General features: G+C 38.7%; 1 protein-coding gene across 7 annotated transcripts in view; it reads right to left on the bottom strand.

The window, feature by feature from the left end:
• The window catches only part of TBPL1 (TATA-box binding protein like 1), a 32,294-nt gene extending 6,760 nt beyond the window's left edge, over positions 1 to 25,534 (bottom strand). Inside the window, exons 1-2 of one of the 7 annotated variants that reach the window (XM_035296748.3) lie at positions 25,287 to 25,534; positions 19,258 to 19,340 (exon numbers count right to left, since the gene is read on the bottom strand). The gene's annotated coding sequence lies outside the window, so the exon portion shown is untranslated. Of the gene's footprint in view, positions 1 to 19,257; positions 19,341 to 23,482; positions 24,065 to 24,209; positions 24,516 to 25,286 lie in introns of those variants that run through there. The other 6 variants (XM_008995096.4, XM_008995095.4, XM_035296749.3 and 3 more) reach the window with 6 other exon arrangements.
• Between the last annotated feature and the right edge of the window lie 1,541 nt (positions 25,535 to 27,075).

The raw sequence follows: 27,075 nt of genomic DNA, 5'->3' as shown, positions 1-27,075 counted from the left end.
TTAAAAAAGCTACCATGACATCCTACATACTTCAAAATCCAGGCCTTCCATTCCTTAAAAAGTAACTTTTACTTCCCAAGAGTTTGCCAGATTTAGCTAGGTACAATGTGGCAGAAATAAAATACTACAGATTTCAGCTTCCCTAGCAACAACTGGTATAGCCAACTGGCCACCTGAATATGTTCTGGTCAATGACACATAAAATGAAATGCTTATGTATCTTCCGGGAAGTCTACTTAGAGCAACCAACTAAGCCAGCAAGGGCTCCTTTGCCTTTCTGCCCTTTTTCCTTCTTGCTGTCGAAAGGTTGGATGTGAGAGCTAGAGCTCAAGTAGCCAATTTTGGAGCACCAGACAATAAGGAGGAAGATGGCAGAACAAGAAGACAGAAGCAGCCTGGGCCCCTTATGCTGTAAATCTCCTTATTATCCCCCTACTTCTTAATTCTAGACCGCATGAGTGTGAGAGAAAAATCAATTTCCCTCATGTTGAATTTCTGTGATATCCAGCCAAACTTAATCCTAACTGTTGCACATCCCTTTAGGATAAGCTACCACAAAGTAACTACGTAACAGGAAACTTCATGTGAATAAACTATCAAATTTACTATTTCATGACAGACTTGTTTTTATATTAAACAGGTGAAAACAAATGGACTCAGATTTACTACTTTTGAGTTCTACTCTATTCTGAATTTACTATTTTGAGTTCTGCCTGAGAGGACAAAACTAAGGATAATATTAGTAAAACTGAGTCAAGAATAAAGGGTAACACAAATCTGTGTGAATGCAAAAAAGCAGCCTTGAAATTAGTTCAAAATTGCTAATTTTTCAATATTTCGGCAACTTAAATTTTAAAAATAAGGTCATGAGAATAGTTCATCAGAAGTTACTAAGTATTCACATTTTATAATATGAGTAATCTGACAAGCAGGCTTAGAAAATATTGCTTTAATAAGAAGTTTCCAATTAAAGATGCGATATAAAAAGTCACTACTTTTTAAAAAGAGGCAACCTACATGAAAGAGCACATTTTTTGAAGCATGAAAAAAGACCCACTTGCAATCAGTTCATCTGTCTTGTAGAACAAGAGAACAGAACTGGATATTACCAAAGATTTACTTTTAAAGTTAAATATATTATATCCCTTTTCAGTAGTATAATTAGAATGACAGCCCAATGAGACAGACAAATCTCAATTTCTACAAAGCATCTGATTGCCTACCATATCATTTGTATTTTTAAGTGTAGTGACATAATTTATTGATGGGTTAAAGTGGTCTACCCGACTAAATGTTAGTAGTTCAAAGGCTTAGGTTATTCTTGAAAACAAACACACACACCACTTTGTTTAAATTAAAACAAGAACAACAACAAAACAGCTAAATGAAAGACGAAAACTAATTCCCCAAAGGGAATATATATTCCAAATTGTTTATGACTATGATATACCTACACTTAAACATCAGAATCACCTATTTCCCCTACTAAATTAAGCTTCTTGAGATGAAAGACTGTTTTATAGGTCTATACATTCCCATGGCTCAACATTGTTTCTGACACATTATAAATGTTCAATTATTTGGTGTATCAACGCTATGAAATCCAACATTTCAACCTCTGAACTATACTAAATTTCTCCTCTACCTAGAATTCCAAACTATTTCTTTTAGTTCTCAGCATGAAAAAAAAAAACCTATCAGCAAGGCTGAAACTTTATTTTCAAAGCCACGTATTTTCACTGAATGCAAAAGACTTAACAATCTTTCTTCCTACAAGTCCTTTAACACAACATTCATGAAAACGCATATACAGTATACTTCATTATATTTAGTGGTGGTTTATTACATGATTTTTTTTAAACTGCTTTGTATAGCTTCGAAAGGGAAAGTGTTTAAGCAACTCTACCAAAAATATAGCATTTGAAAGTGACATTTAAACCTACAAAGCTATTAAGCCTGCTAACCATGGCCCTACAGTATAAAATATTCAAGATATACAAAAAGGCAAAAAGAACACAATGAACATCTATGTACCTACTATTCAGCTTAAAAAATAAACATTATAATACAATTGATGCCTCTCCATGCAGTTCTCCAAATCACATTCTCCTCAATGTTCCCTCCAGAGAAAACCTCTACTTTCAATTGAGGTTTTATCATTCTCATATATTTCTCTTAAATTTATTACACATACACAGTGTTATGTCCCTAAATCCAATTAATGCATGACTTTTAAAGATTATTGATGGATCTGGTTTGCTAATACTTCATTTAGGATTGATATATCTATGTTATTAAGCAGAATTAGCCTGTAACATTCCTTTCTTGTATTGTCCTTATCTGGTTTGAGCATCAAGGTTATACTAGACTTATTAGACAATTTAAGGTAGTTTATTTCTTTTCTCTTTCTTTCTTTTTTAATTCTCTGGAAGACAGGTTAGAAGACGTTACCTGAAAATTATCTGAAACTGTTTCTTGTTTGATAAATTTTTAAACACTAATTCAATTTCTAAGAGTTTTTAAATAGTTCATGTCTCTGTTTTCTTCTTGAATCTGTCTTGCTAAATTAAATTTCCCATTTCTTCTAAATTTTAAGATTTACTGGACATACAATACTTCATGGCTGTCTTAATAATCTTTTAAAGTCTATTATAGCCTACTTATCCTTTTTTCATTCCAGTGTCATTTATTCCTGCTTTTTATTGCTCTCGTTAATCTTACCGGAAGGCTTTTCTACTTTGGTTTCTTCACAGAACAAACTATCAGTAGCTGATCCTCTCTACTGAATTTTTTGCCCATGTCCATTATTTCCTCCTTCCACAGAGTTAATATATTATTTTTCTAATTTCTTACATGAAAGTAATAAAGTTGAATACTTTGGTTTTGAACTGTCTTTTCTTGTATGAACATTTAAGATAATTATAATCCAGTTCCTTAGATGTGACTGAAGTTGGACATGTGTTTTCATTATCCCTTGATGCTAATGATATTAAAATTCAATTTTTTCTTGCACTAATCAGTTATTTGTTTAGCAGTTCTTTGCATTTACTAGTAATTGAGGAAATGCTAACTTAAAAAAATAAGATGCCACTGACTTATATTGGCAAATATTAAACAATGTGGAAGGTGTGAGTAAATCAGTGTTCTTTTAGTTTGGTACAAAAACTTTCTATAGGAGATACTCTGGCAGTGTGTTTTCAGATAATTTAAAATGTGCATATATGCGAAACTGCAGTCAACTGGTAACAATAAGAAATAACTGAACTGAGCAAAGTATAAATAAGATGATATACTGCAATTTTATTTATAACAGAAACGACCTGCACATCCAATGAAAATGGACTAAATACAGTATAGTCTTATACGACAGACTACTAAATGGAGCTCATAAATTATAAAGCTACACATGTATAGACAGAGGCCCATGTTAATTAGAGTAGAAAAAAATTGTATGTCTAATTATGAGTTTATTTTGGTTTATATATCCACATATGCACTTATGTAGTTATATCTGCCAAAATGTTAACAACTGTTCTATTCAGAGACCTGGCACAACAGAGTGCCTTTTCTTTTTGATTTCTTTTTTTTGGTAAAGTCTGGATCTGTTTTAAAAAACAAATATATATATATATATATATATATATATATATATAAAAGGTTTAGTATAAAACAAATAGTTGTTCCCATTTTGATGTAACTATAAATACCAATTATTTGCCCACTGCCCAAGGGCTAATATTAAGACATAAATTGATCAGGTTTTGTCCCGTTTCTCAAGGAAATGGCTTAGTTTGACTTGTCAAATATTTTCTTATAAAAAAAGCAAACATCAGAACTGTAGCTGTCTTCCCTTCGGAAAGTGGCATATTTCTAGCTTCCTATTAAAATGCATCATAGAAGTTAAAACACATCCTTCCACACTCAATGATTTTGTGGACAAGAGCACATTATCTGTATCTTTGGTCCTCTTTCTAGTGGTATTCAAAAACATTGCTCCAGCAACTACAAGGAATTGAAATCTTAACTGGAAAACATCGCCACCTTCTGGCTTTTAAGACATATTGCATCAAAGACTACTACATTAAAAATTTTCCACACCAGGAAAGATATTTAAACTGAAAGGCCACAATAAGCCCTGTCATAAAAACAGAGCAAAAAGGGCTGGGTGCGGTGGCTCAAGCCTGTAATCCCAGCACTTTGGGAGGCCGAGGTGGATGGATCATGAGGTCAAGAGATCGAGACGATCCTGGTCAACATGGTGAAACCCCGTCTCTACTAAAAATACAAAAAATTAGCTGCACATGGTGACATGTGCCTGTAATCCCAGCTACTCAGGAGGCTGAGGCAGGAGAATTGCCTGAACCCAGGAGGCGGAGGGTGCGGTGAGCCGAGATCATGCCATTGCACTCCAGCCTGGGTAACAAGAGCAAAAATAAATCTAAATTCTAACTGAAATCCAAGAGATTAAATAAACCTGAGAATGCAGAAAAGAAGAATTTAGCTACTTTAAATGCACTCAAGTTGCAGCTGAGGATACAGAGGAATTGACACCTCAAGGCTCTAACCACAAAATTACCATTTATGATTTGAGAAATGGCAGAAGCAGGGGAGGACTGATAATAGACCAATCTGCAAACACAACATGAACCCACATCGTGTCCTAGAGACAGCTCTTTTCTAAAAGTCAGACATGCCATACAAACTAACCTCATATTATTTAAAAAGCTCCCAAAATAACGGATTAGGAAATAGACATTTTGTGTCTCAATTCCAACACATTACTTGACAGTCTCTCAACACATGCCCATGATCACGATGGAGAAAAGCTAACATTTGCCTTTTAGAATGTTGATGTTCTTTCATATATGTTTGACAGTATAAAGTAAGTTTGACATGGGGGCTCTCACCTAGTGTTCCCACTTAGCTATGTGACACTGGGCCAGTCACCTAACCCCTCTTTAAATCGTCATTTTCTCGTCTATAAATAGGTGATAGTATCACCTGTCCCTTCCAGGGTGCTTTTAAGGATTAAATATTATTATCTATGCCAAGTACACAGCATACAGTATGTGTTCATTAAATTGTGGCTATCACTGACAGATGGATTCACCAATAGTTGAATATTCATTATTTAATTAATTGCAAAACTTGAGAACAGTTCCAGATGAGAAAAAAATAAAACAAAACCAAGATCATAATAGGTTAGGCAAGGGTCAGTACACTGCAGCCAATGGGCCAGTGCCGATTTTGCCCTGTTCTGCAAAAGTTTTATTGGAATACAGCCATGCCTGTGTGTTTCCATATGACTATGCAGTACAACTGAGTAGTTGTGACAAGGGCCAAATAAACCACAAGTCTAAAATATTTACTCCCTGGCCCTTTAAGAAAAAGTTTGCTGATTACTGGGCAAGCCCAAAGAGGTACTACCAAGAAAATAAAATTTATCACTGATAAATGTAAAGCCCATATTTTTAATTAAAATGACAAAATGTCTGTATCACATGGTCCTTGAATGGATCCTGGTTTTAACAAACCAATATAAAAGATACTTGAAGGCCGGGAGCGGTGGCTCAAGCCTGTAATCCCAGCACTTTGGGAGGCCGAGGTGGGTGGATCACGAGGTCAAGAGATCGAGACCATCCTGGTCAACATGGTGAAACCCTGTCTCTACTAAACATACAAAAAATTAGCTGGGCATGGTGGTGCGTGCTTATAATCCCAGCTACTCAGGAGGCTGAGGCAGGAGAATTGCCTGAATCCAGGAGGCGGAGGTTGCAGTGAGCCGAGATCGCGCCATTGCACTTCAGCCTGGGTAACAAGAGCGAAACTCCATCTCAAAAAAAAAAAAAAGATACTGGAGTGATTTGAGTGGATCTGAATAGATCTGAGTGGCATGGTATTATGAAATTACTGTTAATTTTGTTAGAAGAGAAAATAGAGTGGTTATGTAGACAGACTTTTTTTTTTAGAGATGTACACTCAAATACTTGGGGGAATGTCATGTCTGTAATTTAACTTAAAAATCTTTCACTGTTTGAACTCAGTAACAAATACATTGAGATACCATTTCAGATGACTCTCTTGATGTCTGGAATCTTGCCATGAAACAAATTTGGATAATCTATTCTGGGATACAGCACAGATACTAGTTATCATAGTATTATACATGATAATATTAGTTATCATAGTATTTTAGGATCAAAAAATGCTGTGTTCCTGCTTCATCTCTTAATGATTCTTAGATCTAGATGACAGGGATCACATCTAACTAAAAAGCTTTTTTACAGCAAAGGAAACTAGGGTGAAAAGCCAACCTACAGAACAGGAGAAAATATATGCAAATTATACATCTGATGAGAAATTAATATCCAGAATATATATAAGAAATTCAAAGAACTCAGCAAAAGAAACAAATAATCTGATTTAAAATAAGCAAAACACCTAAACAGACATACCAAAAGAAGACATACCAATGGCTGACAAGTATATGAAAAAAAGTTCAACGTCACTTATCATGAGGAAAATACAAATCAAAACCATAATGAGATCTCACCTCACTCCAGGTGGAATGGCTGTTATACAAAAGCAAACAAACAACAAAAACACCTAAGTACTGGTAAGGACGTGAAGAAAAGGGAGTACTTAACACACTGTTGGTAGGATAATAAACTAATATAGCCATTATAGAAAACAGTATAGAGGTTCCTCAGAAAATTAAAAATAGAACTACCCCATGACCCAGCAATCTCACTACTAAATACATATGCAAAGAAAATAAAATCAGGATGTTGATTTCTGCCTTTTGATATTTACTGCAGCACTATTTGTAATAGCCAAGATATGGAATCAATCTAAGTGTCCAATAGTGAAATAATGGACAAAGAAAATGTGAATATTATTCAGCTATAAGAAAGCATGAAATCTTGTCATTTGTGACCACATTAATGAACCCGGAGGATATAATGATAAATAAATCAAGCCACACACAGAAAGACAAATTCCTCATGATCTCACTCATGTGGAATCTTAAAAAGTGTTATCATAGAAGCAGAGAGCAGAAGAGTGGTTAACAGAGACTAGGGAAGGCCGGGGGTGGTGCCTCACACCTGTAATCCCAGCGCTTTGGGAGGCCGAGGCATGTGAATCACGAGGTCAGGAGTTCAAGATCAGCCTGGCCAACATGGTGAAACCCCGTCTCTACTAAAATTACAAAAAATAGGCCGGGTGTGGTGGCGGACACCTGTAATCCCGGCTACTCAGGAGGCTAAGGCAGGAGAATCACTTGAACCCAGGAGGTGGAGGTTGAGCTGAGATGGCAGGCCAGCCTGGGCAACAGAGTGAGACTCCATCTTAAAAAAAAAAAAAAACCAACCAGAGACTAGGGAGAAGATGATGAGGATGAAGGGAGGTTGGTCAATGGATATAAAATTACAATTAGATAGGAAGAATAAGTTATGGTGTTCTGTTGCACAGTAGGTGACTATAGTGAACAGTCAAGTATTGTACATCATAAATAGCTAGAAGAGAGGCTTTTGACTACTCTTGCCACAAAGAAATGATAAATGCATGAGGTGATAGACACACTGCCCTGGTTTGATGATTATACAACATATTTGTACCTCATAAATATGTGTCAATTAAAAAACAAGCCTGGGCAACAGAGAGATACTGCATTTCTATGACAAATTTAAAAATTAGCCAGGTATGGTGGTGCACCCCTGTGGTGCCATCTACTTGAGAGGCTGAGGTGGACTGAACCTGGGAGGCTGAGGTTGCGATGAGCCATGATGGCGTTACTGCACTCTAGCCTGGGTGACAGAGTGAGACTCTGTCTCAAAAAAATAAAGCAAAATAATAAGGGGAAAAAAAAAACCCTTGGTGAGATATATGAATGTTCATTATACTACTCTCCCCACATTTCTGCCTAAAAATTTCCAAAATAATATCTAAAAGCTGTTTAAGATCAAGACTTTATTTAATAATAGGTTGTACTAAGACAACATGGGGTTCAAAATATACTGTACTGTATTACTTAAACAAACACATACACACACAAACCTAGGTTACATAGGAGTGTCCGGATCAGAGAAAGTGATACCATTTGTTATTGAAACATCTAGAATATCCTGAATTTATCAAATAAATTATTATTTAAAGATATTATTACTTTCAAATAGCCAAAGGAAAGTACAATGGTGTGAAATATAAAAACAGTGAGCTGTGTGAAGACAATCTTAGAACGTTTAGTATAAGAATGGAAAAAGAGTAGCTGTTCTCAAATAACTGAATAAAAAAGAAAACTGACAGTCAATTGAAGTCACATGAAAGATCTCATGAAGCCACAAAAAAAAAAAAAAAACCACATGCTTATACTGCAAAGTAGTGGGCTCCCCAGAAGACGTGTCCAAAAAAAGAAGGTAGGGCTAGATAATTAACAGTTAAGAGTGACATAAAGCGAGTCTTCTATTAGATGAAAGATGAGACTAGACTGATGGTTTGTAAGATTCTCATCTAATTCTAAAATCCTAGGAGTCTAACATATTAGATGAAGATATATTCTAGACAACTGTAGAAATTATACCATAAATTTCCATTTTAATTCTACAGCTATTCTGTTAGTTTAGATAAATTATCATCAATTCTGAACTCCCCACTTTCCCTTCAGCATGCATTTGTGTTCAAAGGGGCAGTAACGGGAGACAGTTAGATGCACTAAGGTGTAACAGTTGAAAACCTTGAATTTGCTTCGCAGGGTGATATTCTATCATGAGGACATTTTTGTAGTCTAGCCACATGAAGAAAATTTTACCAACAGTTTGCCTGGCTATAAAAAACCTTGTATCTTCCAAAGAAAAAGACTGCATATTATACCACCCATAAAACATTTAACAAATGCTTAAGTGAAAGCAAAAGTATGTGATGTACAAAAAACATCATTACATTAAGTTAAACAGAAGTTAAACTACCTTCATTACATATGTTTCCACCTACTAGCTATGAGACTCAATCTGGATATTCAGTCTGGAGACTGATAAGCAGGTAGCATTCATGTGAATAATTATGTATCAAAGTGAATTATGATTACAAAAATCTATATTAAGAAAGCTACAAGGTACTGTTTTTTAATGGAAATTAGTCAACAACTCTGAGGTTGCCAGCATCTTTTTATTAAAAATATAAGGGAGTGTATTTTATGCTCCAGTCAATGACATTATTTGTAATGGTGTCTAAAAGGTGATGGGGAAAGATTTAAATGATACTGATTTTCTGAATGACTGTTTAAGAAAAGATAAATTCAATGGTTTACACTCTCATGCAAAAATTCCAGCTGAAAAAAATAAAATATTTTACAATATTAAGAAGATATAATTGAAAACTTGACTCATCTTAATAATGTTGAAACAGTAGTCTATTTAAGATTTTCACTGTTTCAATGAATATTAAAATACACCTGTAAAGTAAGAATACTTGGATGCTGGCTAGGCGCGGTTGGCTCATGCCTGTAATCTCACCACTTTGGGAGCCCAAGGTGGGTGGATCATTTGAAGTCAGGAGTTCGAGACCAGCCTGGCCAATATGGTGAAACCCTGCCTCTACTAAAAATATAAAAATTAGCCAGGTGTGGTGGTGGGCACCTGTAGTCCCAGCTACTTGGGAGGCAAGGGAGGCAAGAGAGGCAAGAGAATCACTTGAACCCGGGAGGCAGAGGTTGCAGTGACCAGAGATTGTGCCACTGCACTTCAGCCTGGGCGACACAGCGAGACTCCATCTCAAAAAAAAAAAAAAAAAAAAATGTGGATGCTAAGACAGTAGACATGAATGGTAATGGAAGCTACATGACAGTGCACTAGTTCTTTACTGCTTCTGTTCTCACTTGTAAAACACAGTATCACTTACTTCCCATGACTGTTTTGAAGAACAAAAACCTCATAAATTATGATATGCTTCTTTTAAAGTAATGTATTAGTCAACACTAACAATAATTTTAACTAATAAACTATTATGGATAAAGGAAAAAAGTGTATTTTACTGACTGCAACTTTAAATTTTGAAATTCAAACTCAAAGACGAGCCATTTGGCACACGATTCCTCATTATATAAAAGCAACTTTTATTTTGAATAGATTTCTTAATATTTCAGATAAATTGTCTAAATATACAAGATTTAAAGAAGATAGCACATCATTTTCTGATTACATAATACTTGAATAAAACAGTCACCTATAACCCTACCAGTGATAACTGTTTTTTTCTATGCTCATATAAGCACATGGTTCTAGGCTCTAAATCTGTATATTTATCTGTGCATATGAAACAAGATTGGGATCATACGCACATGCTGTCTTACCTAGTCACCAAAGGATTTTATAAAAATCTTTAACAACCTGAGATATGAAAAGCGACAATAATGAATTAAATGATTTTCCTTGAATACTAATGAGGGTGAACTTTTCAAATATAGTCATGCGCTGCCTAACAATGTTTCGGTCGATAACAGACCTCATATAATACTGTATTTCTACTATACCTTTTCTATGTTTAATACCCAAATACTTATCATTATGTTACAACTGCCTACAGTACTCAGTAAAAAAACATGCTGTACAGGGTTACAGCCTACAAGCAATAGGCTATAGCATATAGCCTAGGTGTGTAGTAGATTCTACCATCTGGGCTTATGTAAGCATACTCTATGATGTTCACACAATCATAAACTCACTTCGCAGAACACAGCCTTGTCATTAAGCAATGCGTGACTCTATTCCTAACCATTTGTATTTCTTTAAAGTTAGCTGCCTCCTGTCTTCTGTTCATTTTCCTTCTAAGATTTCTTATTGATTTATGGAAGCTCTAATATGTAAAAAATATTAACCTTTTGCCTGCTTAATCTAATTCATTCTGCTGAAAATCATTTACCTCCACTTCTACATGTGATCGACTCCCACTTGTTCTACAGCTCAGCATCACCTTCATTCAATGAATTCTGTAATAATGAACTGGAAATCTAAGCATTAAGCCCCATGCTAGGGGATAGGGACCTGGCAGTGAACAGACTTGGTTCAGGAAATGGCAGACGTTCTCAGCTGAGTTAAGAGTAGGAACTGCTCAGACCTGAAGGAAGAATCAGCAGCATGACTACAATGGGAAAAGTGAAAGGGAAAGTGGCATAAGACGAAGCTAGAGATGCAAGGAGGGGTCAAATCATGCCTTCTATGCCATGTTAAGAATTTTCATATTTATCTCAAAAGTAATGGTCAGCTAAAAGAAAAGCAAGACCTGACATCACGTATTTGCATTATAAAAATGTATCACCACCACTCTGCAATGGGAGAATGGACTGAAGGAGAAGAACGGGTAAGGGGGGTCTAGCACAGCAGTCCAGGCAAGATGACAGCAAGGACCAGTGCTGTTTGAAAATGGAAAGTAGTAGACAGAAGAGCAACAGTTTAGGAGACAGAGTGAACAGAACTTTGTGACTGATATGCGGATAGAAAGAAGGGAGATGGAGAATGATTGCCAGTTTGTGGCCTAAGACACTATTTACTAAGATAGGAAACACTGGAGAGAGAGCAGGTTTGCAGGATAGCTGAGAAAAGTATGAGGGAGTTAACAATTCAGGACAAATGTTTTGGACTTTTTGAGCTGAAGGAACTTGTGAGACATCCAAGAAGAGACACGGAACAGTTAATCAGCTAAAAGTCCATTGCTCAGGACAGGTCTAGGTCAAGACTGGAAATGAAAATTTGGAAATCCTAGTACAGAAGGTAATTAAAATCATGATAGGTGAAATTTAAAAATCAAAGGAGGCCGGGCGCGGTGGCTCAAGCCTGTAATCCCAGCACTTTCGGAGGCTGAGGCAGGTGGATCACGAGGTCGGCAGATCGAGACCATCCTGGTCAACATGGTGAAACCCCGTCTCTACTAAAAAATTACAAAAAATTAGCTGGGCACGGTGGCATGTGCCTGTGATTCCAGCTACTCAGGAGGCTGAGGCAGGAGAATTGGCTGAACCCAGGGGGCGGAGGTTGCAGTGAGCTGAGATCGCGCCATTGCACTCCAGCCTGGGTAACAAGAGTGAAACTCCGTCTCAAAAAAAAAAAGAAAAAAATCAAAGGAAGTCAGAAATCTGATCCTCAATACTCAGCCAGAGTGTCCCTATTCTGAGTCCCATTACCATGTTACTAAGCACACTTCTACCACAGCAGTTTTCCAAACTATAGTCAAACTATGGTAATATCCTTCCTATTTATATGTCTCCTCGATAGACAATAAGCTCCTCAGAAGCATGAGCAAATCTTTATTTCTGTACTCCAGCCTTGGCATAGTTCCCAACGCACCATACACATTCAATAAAATGTCTGCAGAGCTTAACTGCTAGCTTGAGGTTATTAAAAAGCAATGTTACTTATACATTCTCTCTCTCTCTCTCTCTCTCTCTCTCAAGTCGAAGAGCTCAGCAGAATGCTGGGATTAAATCTAGACTCCAGCACTTATTAGCCATAAGACTGGATAAGTTAACACCTTTATGCCTCAATATCCTCCTCTGTAAAATAAGGCCAGAAACTTCCACAGTGTTGCGAAGATTCAATTTCCTATGAAGCGCTTGGCACAGTATTCACACGTGATAAGCATTCAAATTTAGCTATTATCACTGTTGCTATCATCGTATCTCCTTTCTTCAACTTCTATGGATGGAGAAATGTTAAAAAATGGAAAGGATTTCTAGTTATTCACTGCAGTCCTCAAGCTTTGGAACACAAAAACAAATCATATTCCTTCAAGTTTAAAAGCAAGGGGCCAAAATAAAGAATACAACTTTGATTTATCTGTTAAGTGGAATGAGTACTGAAAAAAGCACTAAATTTAACAGTGAATTAAAAAAAAAAAAAAACTCACAAAACTCCAATAGTAACAAAGCCATTCCAAATGGAAGGAAACAGGAAAAGACTGACCAAATCTACCACATATTACAAAATAGGTACTATGCTAAATTTTACTTTGGGTACCTGCAAAAAGGCAGGAAAATTAGATGCATAAAAGGTTTGGATATTAAATTGTAATATAACTTTATGATGTTCCTTTCATTGAAATGTAAGGTATCTGTTTTCTTGAGCAAGTCTTATATGTGTCCCTACTTCCCATATTACAGACTATAATTTTAAAAGCTGGAAAGTTTTATTTCTTTACAGAGAACATTGATATTTGTCCTAAGCTACCCATAAGTGACTCTAATTTGTAAGACCAATTTAGCCACTAAACGGCATAATTTAACTAACCAAATGGCATAATTTTTGAAAGATTACCATTTTCATTTACAAGTGGAAATGTTAATTCACTAGGTAGCTAAAAGACTGAATAAATCCTCTCATAAGTTGGTGTCAAAATTGGCATGCTTCAAGATCAAGCTTCTCTATATTCTGATTTATTTCAAGGGTGTGAATGCAGCGCTCAAGCTTGAAGCACTGATAACTCATCAAGAATTCAATCAAGAGAAAGTGCTGCATGGGGAAAATACAACAGGTGAAATTTCCGATTTTGATAGTTTCCTTTCAACTGCTTTTACAGAGTTACCCTTCACATAAAATGCTATAGCACAGACAACCTGTTTAGGGTCTATGCCATGCACAAGTGCCATTTTAAGAAAAGGAAGGTCAGATTATGAAATTAACTACTTGGGAAAGTAAAATATAGCGCAAACATTTCTGCTTTAAAAAACAGTAAAAAATAAACAAAACAAACATGATTACATAATGAATACTCTTTCCACATATAAGTACCACTAAGAATTTCTTATTTTACTCAGAACTTGTCAGATCTGAGTAACTGACTGAAGGCTGCATCACTCAAAAAAGATAAATATGGAGAACTTGGCTAGAGATCAGAAGAAAGCTATACATTTTAAAACCTGAAATTATGGTCTATGAGAAAGTCAAGAACACTAGCACAATAGTAGGGTGAGTAATTTAATGATAATATACAAGTAAAAGAAAGCGTTCTTACACAGAACACACAAGAGTGATAAGGAAGTTTTCTGATTGTAACATTGGTTCTTAGCTATTAAGAAAAAGACAAGGCCAGGCATGGTAGACTCATGCCTATAATTCCAGCACTTTGGGAGGCCAAGGTGGGCAGGCTGCTTGAGCCAAGGAGTTAAGAGACCAGCCTGGGCAACATGGTGAGAATCTGTCTCTACAAAAAATACAAAAAATTAGCCAGGTGTGGGGGTGTGTGCTTATAGGCCCAGCTACTCAGGAGGCTGACACAAGAACAGAAAATGAAATACCGCATGTTCTCACTCATAGGCGGGTGTTGAACAATGAGAACACATGGACACAGGGAGGGGAGCACTACACACTGGGGTCTGTTGGGGGGAATAGGGGAGGGACAGCCGGGGTGAGGAGTTGGGGAGAGATAGCATGGGGAGAGATAGCATGGGGAGAAATGCCGGGTACAGGTGAAGGGGAGGAAGGCAGCAAATCACACTGCCACATGTGTACCTATGCAACTATCTTGCATGTTCTTCACATGTACCCCAAAACCTAAAATGCAATTAAAAAAAAAAAAAGAGGATTGAGCCTGGGAAGTTGAGGCTGCAGTGAGTTATGATCACACCACTGCACTGCAGTCTGGGTTAGAGAGTGAGATTGTGTCTTAAATAAATAAATAAAAAGACAAAGAGAAAGACAAAACAACAGAAACAAGGTAACAACTATGAAGATGCTCAAATCCCAAAGATACAGACTTAGTTTGCTTTGGTAAGTCCCTAATTTTAAACATTTCTAAGATGTTTCTAACGTGTAGTCAGTGGAGAACCACTGGGTTGAAATATCATCATAGGTAATCAAAATAATAGAATTTTCCTTTCAGGAAGTCCTTAAAAAGGGCTCTATTCTTCTATCAGTACTGTTCATCAAACATCAAGACTCTACTCTCTGTTTACCTTGCCTTGTTTCCCAGACTCCCACTTCACTCTCCAAACCGGCATAATCTGCCCTCCGCCTCTACACAGTACAAAACATTACAAATGAATGGCTCACTGCTGAATCCAATGGAACACTTGAAAGTCCCTCCTACTCTAGAGCATAAAGCACTGGGAACCTCTGATTCTCCAACTGCTCCCTTGCCATGCTATCCCTGGATTCTGAGGCACCTTTCTTGAGTTCTCTCCCCATCTCAAATACTTCTCTGTCTGTTCCTTAAATCAGAAGTTCTTAACTGAAATCCATGCCAGACCCTGAAAAGCTCAACAATAGGTTTCAGAGGTTAGGAACCCCCTGAGATTGTATACACACTAATCTGTATGTGTACTTGAGAAGGCCATTGTTTTCTTCATATTATCAATGGGTTTAAGATCCCTAAAGGTTATAAACCACTGCCTTAAATCCTTTTCCTCTTTACTTTCCCGGCCTCAGTTGCTATCTACGAGCTTATGGCTGGCTCTTACATCAATCCTGATCTATCAGAGATCTGAATCCATATTCCCAATCATCTATTAGGCATATCTCTTAAAATCAACACATCCAAACAAAACTCATTAGGCCCCTCAAAAAATCTTGCTCTTTGTAATTTTGTGAATGGAGTGAGTCACAATTAACATTCACTCACCTGAACCAGAAATTTCAGAATTATCCTTCATCTCTCATTTTTTTCCTCTGCTCAGTTAACTTTTAATAACTTCTTTTCTGCATCCAAAGCATCCATGTTTTATTTTAGGCCCACTCACATGTCATTATAGCTACAGGCTTCTAATGAACTTTCTGCTTGCAGTCTCCATGATCTAATCCATCTACCAAACAGCTACGAGGATTATCTTCCTAACTGTGCTATATACCTATTTGAAGAAACATCTCTTGGCTCTCTTAGAATGAAAAACAGAATCTCATCTGCTTGCCTTGGAATGCAGTGGACTTCCCACCTTCCATCTTTCTTATATAACCTAATCTTCCACTTCCAACACACCTAACATTTTCAGTTTTATACCACTCCTCTTCCAATAAAAGACTGTTTCCTGGTTTTATAGCTGCCTAAATTGTCCTTTCCCCACTCATTCAACTTGGAAACTTTTACGCATAATTGCATATTTAGTATGCAACTGATGTGAAGCAAGCCCTGCGGGTAGACACTGGGAATACAGTTCAGAACAAAATGGTCAGGCAAGGAACCCTCATGGCAGTTGTATTTCAGTGGATGAAAGAGACAACAGATAGGCTGACAAAATAATCAAGAGAATATGATCTACGTTGTAAAGGAAATGAGATAACAAAGAAGAAACTTCAGGAGGAATGACCCAGGGGAAGGCCTTTCAACTCTTAAGGGATAAGAAATACTTCTTAAAATGAGATCTTAAAGGGTAAGAGGTAACCAGCCATATGAAATACAGAGAAAAGAGCAACCTGGCAGAGGGCACAGCAAATGAACGGTACTGTTTGTGTTGTAAGTGTCTACTGAACTGCAGGCACCAAGCTCCTTTGAAGATAACTGTTTAATTTAAATGTGAGTCTTTAGAACTTGGCTCTCAGTTGCTGGCATTTGGTCCTAAACACAATAAAAAGTTGATGAATTAAATAAATACCTTAAGAACAACTGAGAAAATGGTTTGTGGGGTTAGGGGCAGGTAAGTGTAAAGAGTAGATATCTTTCACCAGGGAAATAAGAATCTGAGTAGCCTCAACCCACTCAAGTTCTCCGACAGTATCCTATGATTCCCTTATTTCACTTTCTGGTGTGTTATATTTAGTGCTCCTACACCTAACAAGTTACTAATGGTTTTAGGTCAGACTCCCGAATCCTGAAGGACAACTGTGTTCCAGGAGTTTTTACAGATGCAAAAATAAGTTTCTGATGTAAGAAAAGAATTATTTTAATTAAAACATACCTTTGACCTTCAGCACTTTTAATATTATCTTTTCTCATCCTCTGAAAGTTACTCTCCTTTACTTCATCCCCAAGGTTCTACCTCACCCATGTTCTACAGCCTACAGCTAATTCCATGATAGCTGGTCATCAGAGAAGGGCAACCCTGTTATTTACCTCCAGGATATCAACCAAACAAGGTTTGATGATAAAGCCATTTTTCCTCTATTTAAAAAGAGAGAACAAAACTATATAACCCAGACAAATTCAGAATACGGGTTTCAGGCATCTGAAACTCTTCTAATTCGAACAGGCCAAAACCAAAAGCCTAGAAAGAGTAAATCAAGAGGCAGACATTCTAAATGTACAGACAAATTAAATATCCAAGTTGTTTTGTACTGCACATTGAAATGGAAGTTTCAAGATTACTGGCCACAGACAAGGAGTAGTGTTGAAATTTCTAAAAATTAAAAAAAAAAGAGCGGTGGCTAGTCAGCCAAAGGCTTTCTCTGGTATACTGAGACCTAGAGATTTCCATTATTAACACAGCTTTTTAATCTGTTGAGCCAATCAGTATCCCTTACTGAAGGCTCCCCCCATCTCCCTACAAAAGAAGCATAAAGAACAGAGTACCTTTAAAATTAGCACACTCATTTCTGTTGAAGATGGTCTAATGAATTAGTCATGGTGCCTTCAGTGTGGTTGTTTGTGATTCCTGCAACCACCCTAATCTGTAACTAGCAAAGATCCTGGAATGTGGTCAACCCACAAGCAATTAAGGGATGCTGATTACAATTTTCCTAGGTTGTACATGCACATAAGTTCCTGGGAAATGCCCAAGGAACACACTGCAGCCATATATAGGTAAGAGAAAAAATGCTTGTGGCTCACCAAAAGTCTCTGATAAATTAAAAAGGATGGTCCTTGTTCTACAAAAGCTTCAAGTTCATTAACTGAGTTTCAAACAGTAATGCACTCAACAAATGTTGACCACATTCATAAATCAAATTCCCATCTTCATATTTGCACTTTTGGGTTACACATTGACTTTATTATGTTCATATCTGAAAGACAGCAACATCTGTCCCTGAAAAAGAGTGTGGTAGAAACAACACTGGGGCTAGGCGTGGTGGCTCATGCCTGTAATCTCAGCACTTGAGGCGGAGGGTCAGAAGTCAAGAAGTCAGAAGTTCAAGATCAGCCTGGTCAATGTGATAAAACCTTGTCTTTACTAAAAATAAAAAAAAAATAAAAAAAAGTCAGACGTGACAGCAGGCGCCTGTAATGCCAGATTCTTAGGAGGCTGAGGCAGGAGAATTGCTTGAACCCGGAAAATGGAGGCTGCAGTGAGCCAAGACCCCACCACTGCACTCCAGCCTAGGCGACAGAGCAAGACCCTGTCTCTAAAAACCAACCAACCGACCAACCAAACAAAAAAGAACACTAGAGAAACATTAACAACATGTTAGACAGAACTTTTTTTCAAAACAGGCAAATTTTATTGTGGACAATAGTACTGATACCTTGATGACTTGTTTTCTTAAAAATTTCCTAACACAGGCCATCCATGATGGCTCATTCCCATAATCCTAGCACCTTGAGAAGCTGAGATGGGTAAATCACTTGAGGCCAGGAGTTGGAGACCAGCTTGGCCAACATAAGGAAACCCACCTCTACTAAAAATATAAACATTAGCCAAGCGTGGTTGTGCATGCCTGTAATCCCAGCTACTTGGCTGGCTGAGGCACAAGAATCACTCGAACCTGGGAGGCAAAAGTTACAATGAAGCAAGATGGCACCACTGCACTCCAGTCTGGACCACAGAGCAAGACTCTGCCTCAAAAGAAAAAAAAAAAAAAAAAATACCCTGCACAGTCCTCAGACTATCTAAAACTAAAGGAAATATATATCTCTATCTATTTGGTACAACTGTCATCATTTCCTCTCTTAAACAGGAAAACAAAAGTCACACCTCTCCATACACGCATATTTGCCAACCTCCTTAGTGTGTGGAAGCTTATAAAAACCAGCTAAAACAGATAAACAAAACCAGCACAAGGAGGAAGGAATTACAACATTTTACCCTGAATGTTTAAAGCAAAATATGCTTTTAATAGTATATTTTATATAAACCTCTATAGTACATATATTATAAAAATGGATTTCAACTAAAAACCAAGAGCTGGAGATTAGCCAAAATAGAAAGAACAGTAGTTTGCAATTCACTTTGTTTAGGCAGAAACGGTTCTTTTTAGTCAGCAGTTTCCAATGTCCACACAACTAAACTAAAACATTGGGACTTAACTTTTTAAAGTTAGCTATTTAAACAGCAGCCTAAACGAAACTATAATTATCAAATTATTTTCCTGATTAGGTAGCTTCAGTATTTGTTTTTAGTCTTACCATAAACAAATAATTCTGCAATCCTACGAAGTCATTCTTGAGCCACTTGAATTACCGGAGCAGAGCAGCAATTTTAGCTACTTCTAAAATTACAAAAAAAGCGACTATTAGAACATTTATAGTGGCACACAAAACTCAATAAATGGCTTTACACTGATACTAACAAGTTTCAAGTTTACCATCAACTAAGATTATACAAGCAAAAAATAGTGCCTTCTAAAGAAAGCTTAATTCTGTTAAATGAAACCATTGGGGTCTATTCCTTTTATTCAGAAGTATCATACAGCTAAACAAGTCAAGTCCACAGGGAAACAGCATTTCAATAGCTGCAACGCGGTGCCAGCCCAGGCTTTGTTGGCCTTCCTTTTCCAAGAAACAGAGATGTCTCTCTTTACTTAGTCCATCTGCCATCAGTGATAACCAGATGCCTGTGCTTCCCGCTTCTAAAACCTAACAGCAGAGATGAGTCCAATAGTCAGTGACCAGAAAGAAAGAAAGAATTTCAATGCTCTAGTAGAAAGCCTCTCAACAAAAGAAACAAAGCATCCAAGGGGTCTAACAGTTCACCTTTAATATACTATCCAGCGCTACTGCTACTAGCACCTGCTAATACTTTTTTCAGTTTTTGAATAAAGTTCTAAGTGCTTTATACTTAAGTCTCACAGCAACCCTGTAAGGTAGTAGTAATATTAACCCCCTAGTACAGATGAGGAGACTGGGGCTCAGGGCAGTGAGAAAGCTATTTAATACTCAAGGCCATTCCATTAATTAAAAGCACAGCGATGATGCTGAATACAGGCAGCCTGTATCCACAGTCCTACTCTTAAGTGTTGTACCAACCCTAATATCAAGAAAATGTAACTGATTCTGATCAAAACTGTTCTGTCTCACAACGGAAATAACTGTAATTTATCAGGAGTGGGAAAGTTAACACCTGATTCTCTGGAACCATTTTATTAATGGAAATACATTTTTTTTTTTTTTTTGCTTCTTTTAAGTAAAACTTAAGTCCTCACCTAGTGAGTTAAAAAACAAAAACATACCATGGTCCAATGTCTACAGGCAGATGTCTATCTTGTGCTAAGCACAACTCAATGCTAAAGTCATCCACATATGTCCTAAGAAAACTCTGTCCTTAACACACCATCTGGTTTTCAGTATTTTTTATTAATGGATGGTGAAAGTAACCAACAGCCAAATTTCTGTGCTGTATTTTTCGGTGAAATTTTAAACAGTTTCATTATTGCCTCCCAAATGAAGGCACATCTGAACTGCCAGAAATCATCCTCTTATGTTTCTTTTAACATTTAATGGGATCCATAGCAGCATGCTTCCACCCACAAAACCAGCCTTTTAAACCAAATTCTCAACTTTATCACCCTTTAGTCACAGATGAGTAGAATTTCTGACATGACCTGATTCCTTTCCACTAAGGACATACTTCTGGAATTCTGCTTTTTCACAACTATACAAACACACAAACTCCATCTGCCTTCTAAAGAAAAGACTGGTTAATAATACAAAAATCAAATCTTGTCTATGTAGCCTGGAAAAAACTCAGATATGTATAGTTTCTCATCCTTTTGAAATTTCCCAAAGTGGTAGTCAGGTGACAAGAGCAAATACTGTATCTACGCAAGTGAAGGTAGTCCATCATTATCCTTATTGTTCGAATCGGTCAGAAGAAAGCCCTACTCATGAGTCACTGCTTGTAACTTGCAGGCCCACAGCCAGAATACAAAGTTTAAATTTTAGGCATCAAGAATTAGATTTTAAAAAGGTTCTCTTCATTCATTAGCTAAGCCCTTGAAGTGAAATAAAATAAACATGTTTCTTCTTCTATTAACAAGGTAATCTTCAAAATATACACACAGGGCAGGAACATCCAATATGATAGCAACTCATACTCCTAATCCTCAAGAAACTTCTAATTTAGTATAGTGATGAAGGCCATTCACCAATAATGACAGTACCAGGCAGTATGTAATAAACAATTTAAAATTCAAATCGTGTCTGTCATGTTTTGTTACCGCATATGTCATTTCTCTGCATCTACAAGTGCACAAAAAGCACCTGAAGGGAAACACCTCTTTCATCCAGCTTTACACACCTGACATGGCAACAGGCATACAGAAGGTGCAACAAAATGGACGTAAGTTTCCGGGAATCTTTATTAGTTCAAATGTCACAATACAGTTAACATTTGAAAACAGAGATTTTGACTCAGAGACAATGAGGAAATATTCTACTATAAATTCTTCTAAAATAAACTTAAACGTTTATATTTTACAGGAATAATTTCATCACATGGTCTATGATGAAACAGAAGGAAATCAATACCTAGGTTATTACTGGTCTCCATCTAAAAACTGTCCTTATGTTCACTTAACTAGATTATACAATATTTGCTGATTTTTAAATAATGTGCCACGACCATGAGAAGAAATAACTTTCTCCAAAGACATTCAGCTATATGTTTCTTATTTGTTCTACTTTATAGCAAATTCTGCATTCCGTAAGTGTTCATCCACAAAAATGTTGATGTGACAATTTTCTATGTTAAGAATAACTTGGGGAAATCACTAAAAGTAGTTCCCTCAAATTTGGCAGAATGTAATTTCAGTTAAGATTGATTTTAAGAATAATTTTTTTAGAATAAGATTCATGAAAATCTAAGGTTCAATTTAAAACACACAACATGCTCTACAATACTCTTCAAAAAAAGTGACTGTCTAGAATTGCAGTATTGCCATTTGGAAGCCTAACGTCTTTCAATCTGCTAAGTTCAAAAATTTGAATGTACTTTAATATAAGCTCTTGATTCTCAGCACAAGGTTCTTAACCTGTTGTATTCACAACAGGCAATTATTCAGAATGAATACAGAACTTCTAACTTAATCACTCTAATTTTCCAAATAAAGAGGAGGGGTACAAAAGGAAAATGCAACGGACAAAAATCACATTAATGAAACGCATATGCAGGCCAAGGACACATGTTGAAAATGCCACAAGAAACAGACATGATACAGCATTTAAAAAATCATTTTTGATTGGGACATGATTAAGAAAAGAGAGGAATTAAACCACCGCCAAAGTCGGGAGTATTGGGGCAGAGGAGGGCAGGGAAAGCAGACATTGAATTGTTAACAAAGGTGGAAGCTACGGCTTGACCCTCACTCAAACAATGAAGAGACACAGAGACAGAGACGACAGCAAATAAGGTCTAGGTCAAGTGAGTCTGATAGCAGCCCTGAGGTTGAGGGACACTTCGTCAAGTCTCATATGCACAAAGATAATCCCAGGATTCAACATCCACAGCCTCAACTGTGGCTATCCCAGCAAATCCTTCTCAGAACTGCTACAAAGATTAAGCAACAGTCTTTGATTCATTTATCTAAAGATGTTAATACTGTCTTTTTCTTCTTAGAGTCTTAAAATGCAACTTAGGTTTCCCAATGTTCACACTTTCCATTTTGTCCACGTTTTTGCACATGAATGAAATTCCTTTAACAGACACTGGACCTCAATTCCATATTAAAAGCTTAAGATGCTAAAACTATATTCTGGCTGGCCCTCATTCAGGAATAAGCCAGCTAATCACGCGCACACAGCAGTAGGTCACTACAGTTTCCGATACTGATTTTGAGGGCAGAGGGTATATAAAGAGGAGCCTGGGGAAAAGGATGACATCTTTTTTTGCTTGAGAAGCCAGGTTTAACAAAAGGGGTGGGGGACAAACAGAAGCTGTGGTTGACCTAATTGCCCCTATGATTTGTCAATTTTATTTTCATCTTTAATCTTCAACTTTACGAAAGAACTTTGTATATGTGGCCTTTTCATTGTGCTACAGGAAAACCTCAATTACTCACCTAAAATGATTTTGGAAAGTATAAAACCATTAAGCAGCTTGTGATGTAAGGCTAACAAGAGAGCATAAACTGGTACTTCACTGGGCATACCAAACAATAATTCTTTCAACCAGATAGTGCTAAAAGTCACTTCTCAACTGGAATGAACTGCCATTTTCTCAGAGACTACGAAATTATGCCAGGATGGCTGAACCTTCTTAGGTATCTCTTTTTAAATTTTCCCATAGTCCACATTGCTCAAACACACACACACACACACACACACACACACACCCTACCAAGTATGCTCCCTTTTCTTGAGTCACAGTTTTAAGGCACTGTTCTGAACCGTAAATACAGAAGCTCATGCTACTTACTGCAAGGGTCTCTTTGGAACTGCAGGTGACAGATGCAGTCAGAGAGCTCACAGATGTGGACTGACTGCAGTTTGAGTCTTATTGCAATGAGCACATTGACAGAGCCTGCAGAGGCACATCTCGGCAGTAGAAGAGATTTTTTTTTTTTTTAAGTCCTTATACCCCATTAGGTTTACTTTTAGGGCTTTTATGGGCTATTTTTATCACTTATTCTGGCTCTCATCCCTGCTAAGCCCTACCCACAATTCATTTTCTCTTCTTCAGTTCTAGATCCTTCTCTATCAATCCTAAATTTGGTCAAAAATAATAATAATATGATAAAGCAGGGCTGCCGGCATTACCAGAACCAGAAACCGATGAAGCCGCTTTTGGGGAGCTACTAGAGAGGCCGCTGTAAGTTTTCTGAGAAGCAACGGACCCCTAGCATCTTTGCACGGTCCTTCCTCCCCTGGGAGATGGCTCCAGAGACAGATGAGGAATCTCTTCCCTGTCTTTCCTAGTGGTGGCTTAAACGAAAAATAACCCTTCTTTTCTTATCCTACACCAAGCTCGATAACGCTTCCAGGTACGGACGCCCCACCCGCAACCCGTTATCCCTAACGAGATCCCCAAATATCGCCCAGTCCTCTTCAGAACTGAGCCCTCCCTCGGCCACCAGATCGGTTTCCCCCACCTCAGAGGCTGCCCTCCAGTCGCCCGCCCCCGCACACCCTACCCCAAGTCTGACCTGGGCTCCGCACATGCCCACCCCGCGCCCAGATGCCCGGCACCCGACGTTCGGGCCGCTCAGCCTCCCGCGCTCCCCGCGCCCAGGGTCGCCTGGGGGGCTACCGTGGGAAGAGGGAGCGGCGGCAGAGGACTCGGCGGCAGCGCTGCTGCCGGTTGCGTCGGATGCGAAGGAGAAGCTGGAGGACGAGGATGAGGATGAGACGGGCGCGCTCCCCAGTCTCCATGGAACTCCCGCCCCGGCCCGTTGCTAGGAGCCCCCGAGGCTCGGACTCCGTCTTCCCGGCTTTGTTGTTCCGGGTGCGAGGCGGCCGCCGCTTCTCCGCGACAATAAATAGACCAGAAGCGGAGGAACATAGAGACAACGCACGGAGGCTAGAGCGTCACCGGACAAGGAGCTCCCGGGTGCCTCGCTAGCCACTCATTTCCGGCTCTCACTGCTCCCGTCACTTTCCCTACCCGTCCCCCCGCCCCCCCCCCTCACGCTTCCTTCCTCTTTCCTGGTCCCCAAGTCAGGTCCCTCCTGCTCACCCGTTGGGCGCGGCGAGGGCAGGGGAGGTGGGTTGGGGGGCGGTGAGTGGTGGAGTGGGGGCGGTGCTAGTGAGCATCGGGCTAGACTCTTTTAAGAACCGCTTGAAAGGGTTCTGAAAACACCGTGTATCCCTTGTATATTTTTAGTTGATATCTAAACGTGTAGTAATTTCTGTCATACAGTCGAATATTTAGGTGGCTTTTTTTTTTTTTTCAAAACCTTAGAACTTCTCGTTAGCTCACTAAATTTATACAAAAGGTCCTCTCCACCCCCATTATATAATTGGTAAAGCTAGCCCTTACCGACCAGACGAGATTTACTTTGCCTGAAAAAAGTCCTTCGGTTTTTCAGTCAAAATGAACGCGTTAATTTATGATGTCGCGATAAGTTCCCCTAGTGAGATTCCTCGCTGGGGAAATTGAAATCCTGGTCTTAGAGCGACAGGGGATGACAGATGACGGTCTGAGGGAAGGAAAGGGGAGAGATGGAGACACAAGGTGTGGAGAGACGGAGGGATAACGCAGGAGTGTAGGCCACTTCTGTCACCTGTACTTTCCACATTCCTTACTCGACGTGGGTTTGCGGTCGGGACAGTCCCTCCGGAACGGAGAGGCAGATGCAGGAAGGATGGGATGTGGGAGAGGGCGGCTGCTGGCGAGGACTCAGACAGCCCGGAGTAGGAGGACGTCTGGGGACAGAGACCCCTCCGCAGCTCTGCGCCCAAGTAGCCCTGCAGGGGCCTGGGGAATCTCGGGGGTGCACAGTCACCCGTTTGAACCGCCGCCCTGGAGCCCGAGTGCGTTCTCGGGACCCCTCGGGGATGGCCTGAGAGGCGCTGCCCTCGGGAGCGAGAATTGCCTAAGGGCCCTGGGAGTGCCACGCCACGCTACGACGCACGCAAGCTCCCGGCCCCTGGACCCACGCTTCCCATTCCCAAGCCGGCTTCAGCCTCTCCGGAGCTTGGCTGCAGTCAGAAGCCTCTGGCGCTAGTTGAGGTCAATGGCAGCCCTGATTTAATTATTAAAAGATGACTTCGAGCCGGGTTCATGGGTACCTGGTCTCTGATTAGTGGGAATAGATGAAAAATGAAAATGTCATTACCTTTTTAAAAGAGAAGACGTGGGCTGCTTTCTTGGGGTTTTGGCAGTAGGCAACCATTTGGGTTTTTTATTATTTACGAGCTATCCAAGGATGCTTTTTGATTTTTTGCTTTCCCCTCTGAGTGTTCAGAAACATATCAGCATTTGAAAGCTCTGTAGAATGATGGAGTTTGTTTTCATTTCTGTACTAATTTATTTTTCAAGGGATAGTAATTATATGTTGGGTCAGGTTTAATGAAGAAAATGAACAAGAAGCTGGGTTAGAAAGTAATGTCTGTGTGGTGGTGGGGAGAGGACTCTTAGGAGGAAACATCTCAGCCGATTTCTAAAATGGGGGAGTGGGAAGGATGTATGTAGAGTCCCAGGCAGAGGGAACAAGATGTGCTGAGTGCTTGCTGTGCTGGGGTATTAGTGTGGCTAGCGCATCGAGAAACAGAGCAAAGGAAGGATGGCAGCCGTTGAAACTGGAGGCTAATTAAGGTCTTGAACTCTCAGTGTCTTGCAGACCATAGAAGGAGTTTGGACTTTCTTCCAAGTGGTAGGGAAATTGGAGTTTTAAGCTGGAAAGTAACATGATTTACCAAGGAAATGGCAGGGGAAACTCTCTATTCCAGTGGCTACTGCCACTGCTGAAAAGTCAACGTTACAGCAATGGCGACCAGTTCTAAGGTCCTTATGAGGTATTCTCCTTCAAGGGGACCAGCCAAATACATAGAAGCAGGAATGTCAATTACTTTAGACTCTCTTTTGTCATGGATCGGCCAGTAGTTTGCTTCCCTACAATAGTTCCTCATTCTGGAATTGGATTTGGTTTTGCTGCAGGCACTATTCTCTATTAATTATAGACCTATTATACTATTCTGGTGATGGTTAACACTAAAAGCCCAGATTTCAACCACTATGCAATATATCCGTGCATCAAAACTGCATTTGTACTTCTAAATTTATACAAAATAGTAATAATAGGTCTATCACATTATCCCATAGACTCATTCCTCTAACCAAAGGCCATAGGCTTTTATTTTGGGAGAACTACTTTTCCTCTCTGCCTATCCCTAGTCTGAGAGACCAAATTGGAGCTGCAATAGCCACGGTGATTGACAGAGGTAGTTTTTGGCCTAAGCTAGCCAGCTATATAGTACCTGTGCTGTAATTGATTTATTACCTCTCACTTTCAAATTAATTTTCCATGCTTTCTCTCTATAGATGGATCTGACCCCTTAAAATAGTCTTCT

Source organism: Callithrix jacchus, chromosome 4 (genome assembly GCF_049354715.1).
Source record: "Callithrix jacchus isolate 240 chromosome 4, calJac240_pri, whole genome shotgun sequence".
NCBI lineage: Eukaryota > Metazoa > Chordata > Mammalia > Primates > Cebidae > Callithrix > Callithrix jacchus.
The sequence above is the reverse complement of the archived record's forward strand: the minus strand, read 5'-3'. Positions and strand labels throughout refer to the sequence as shown.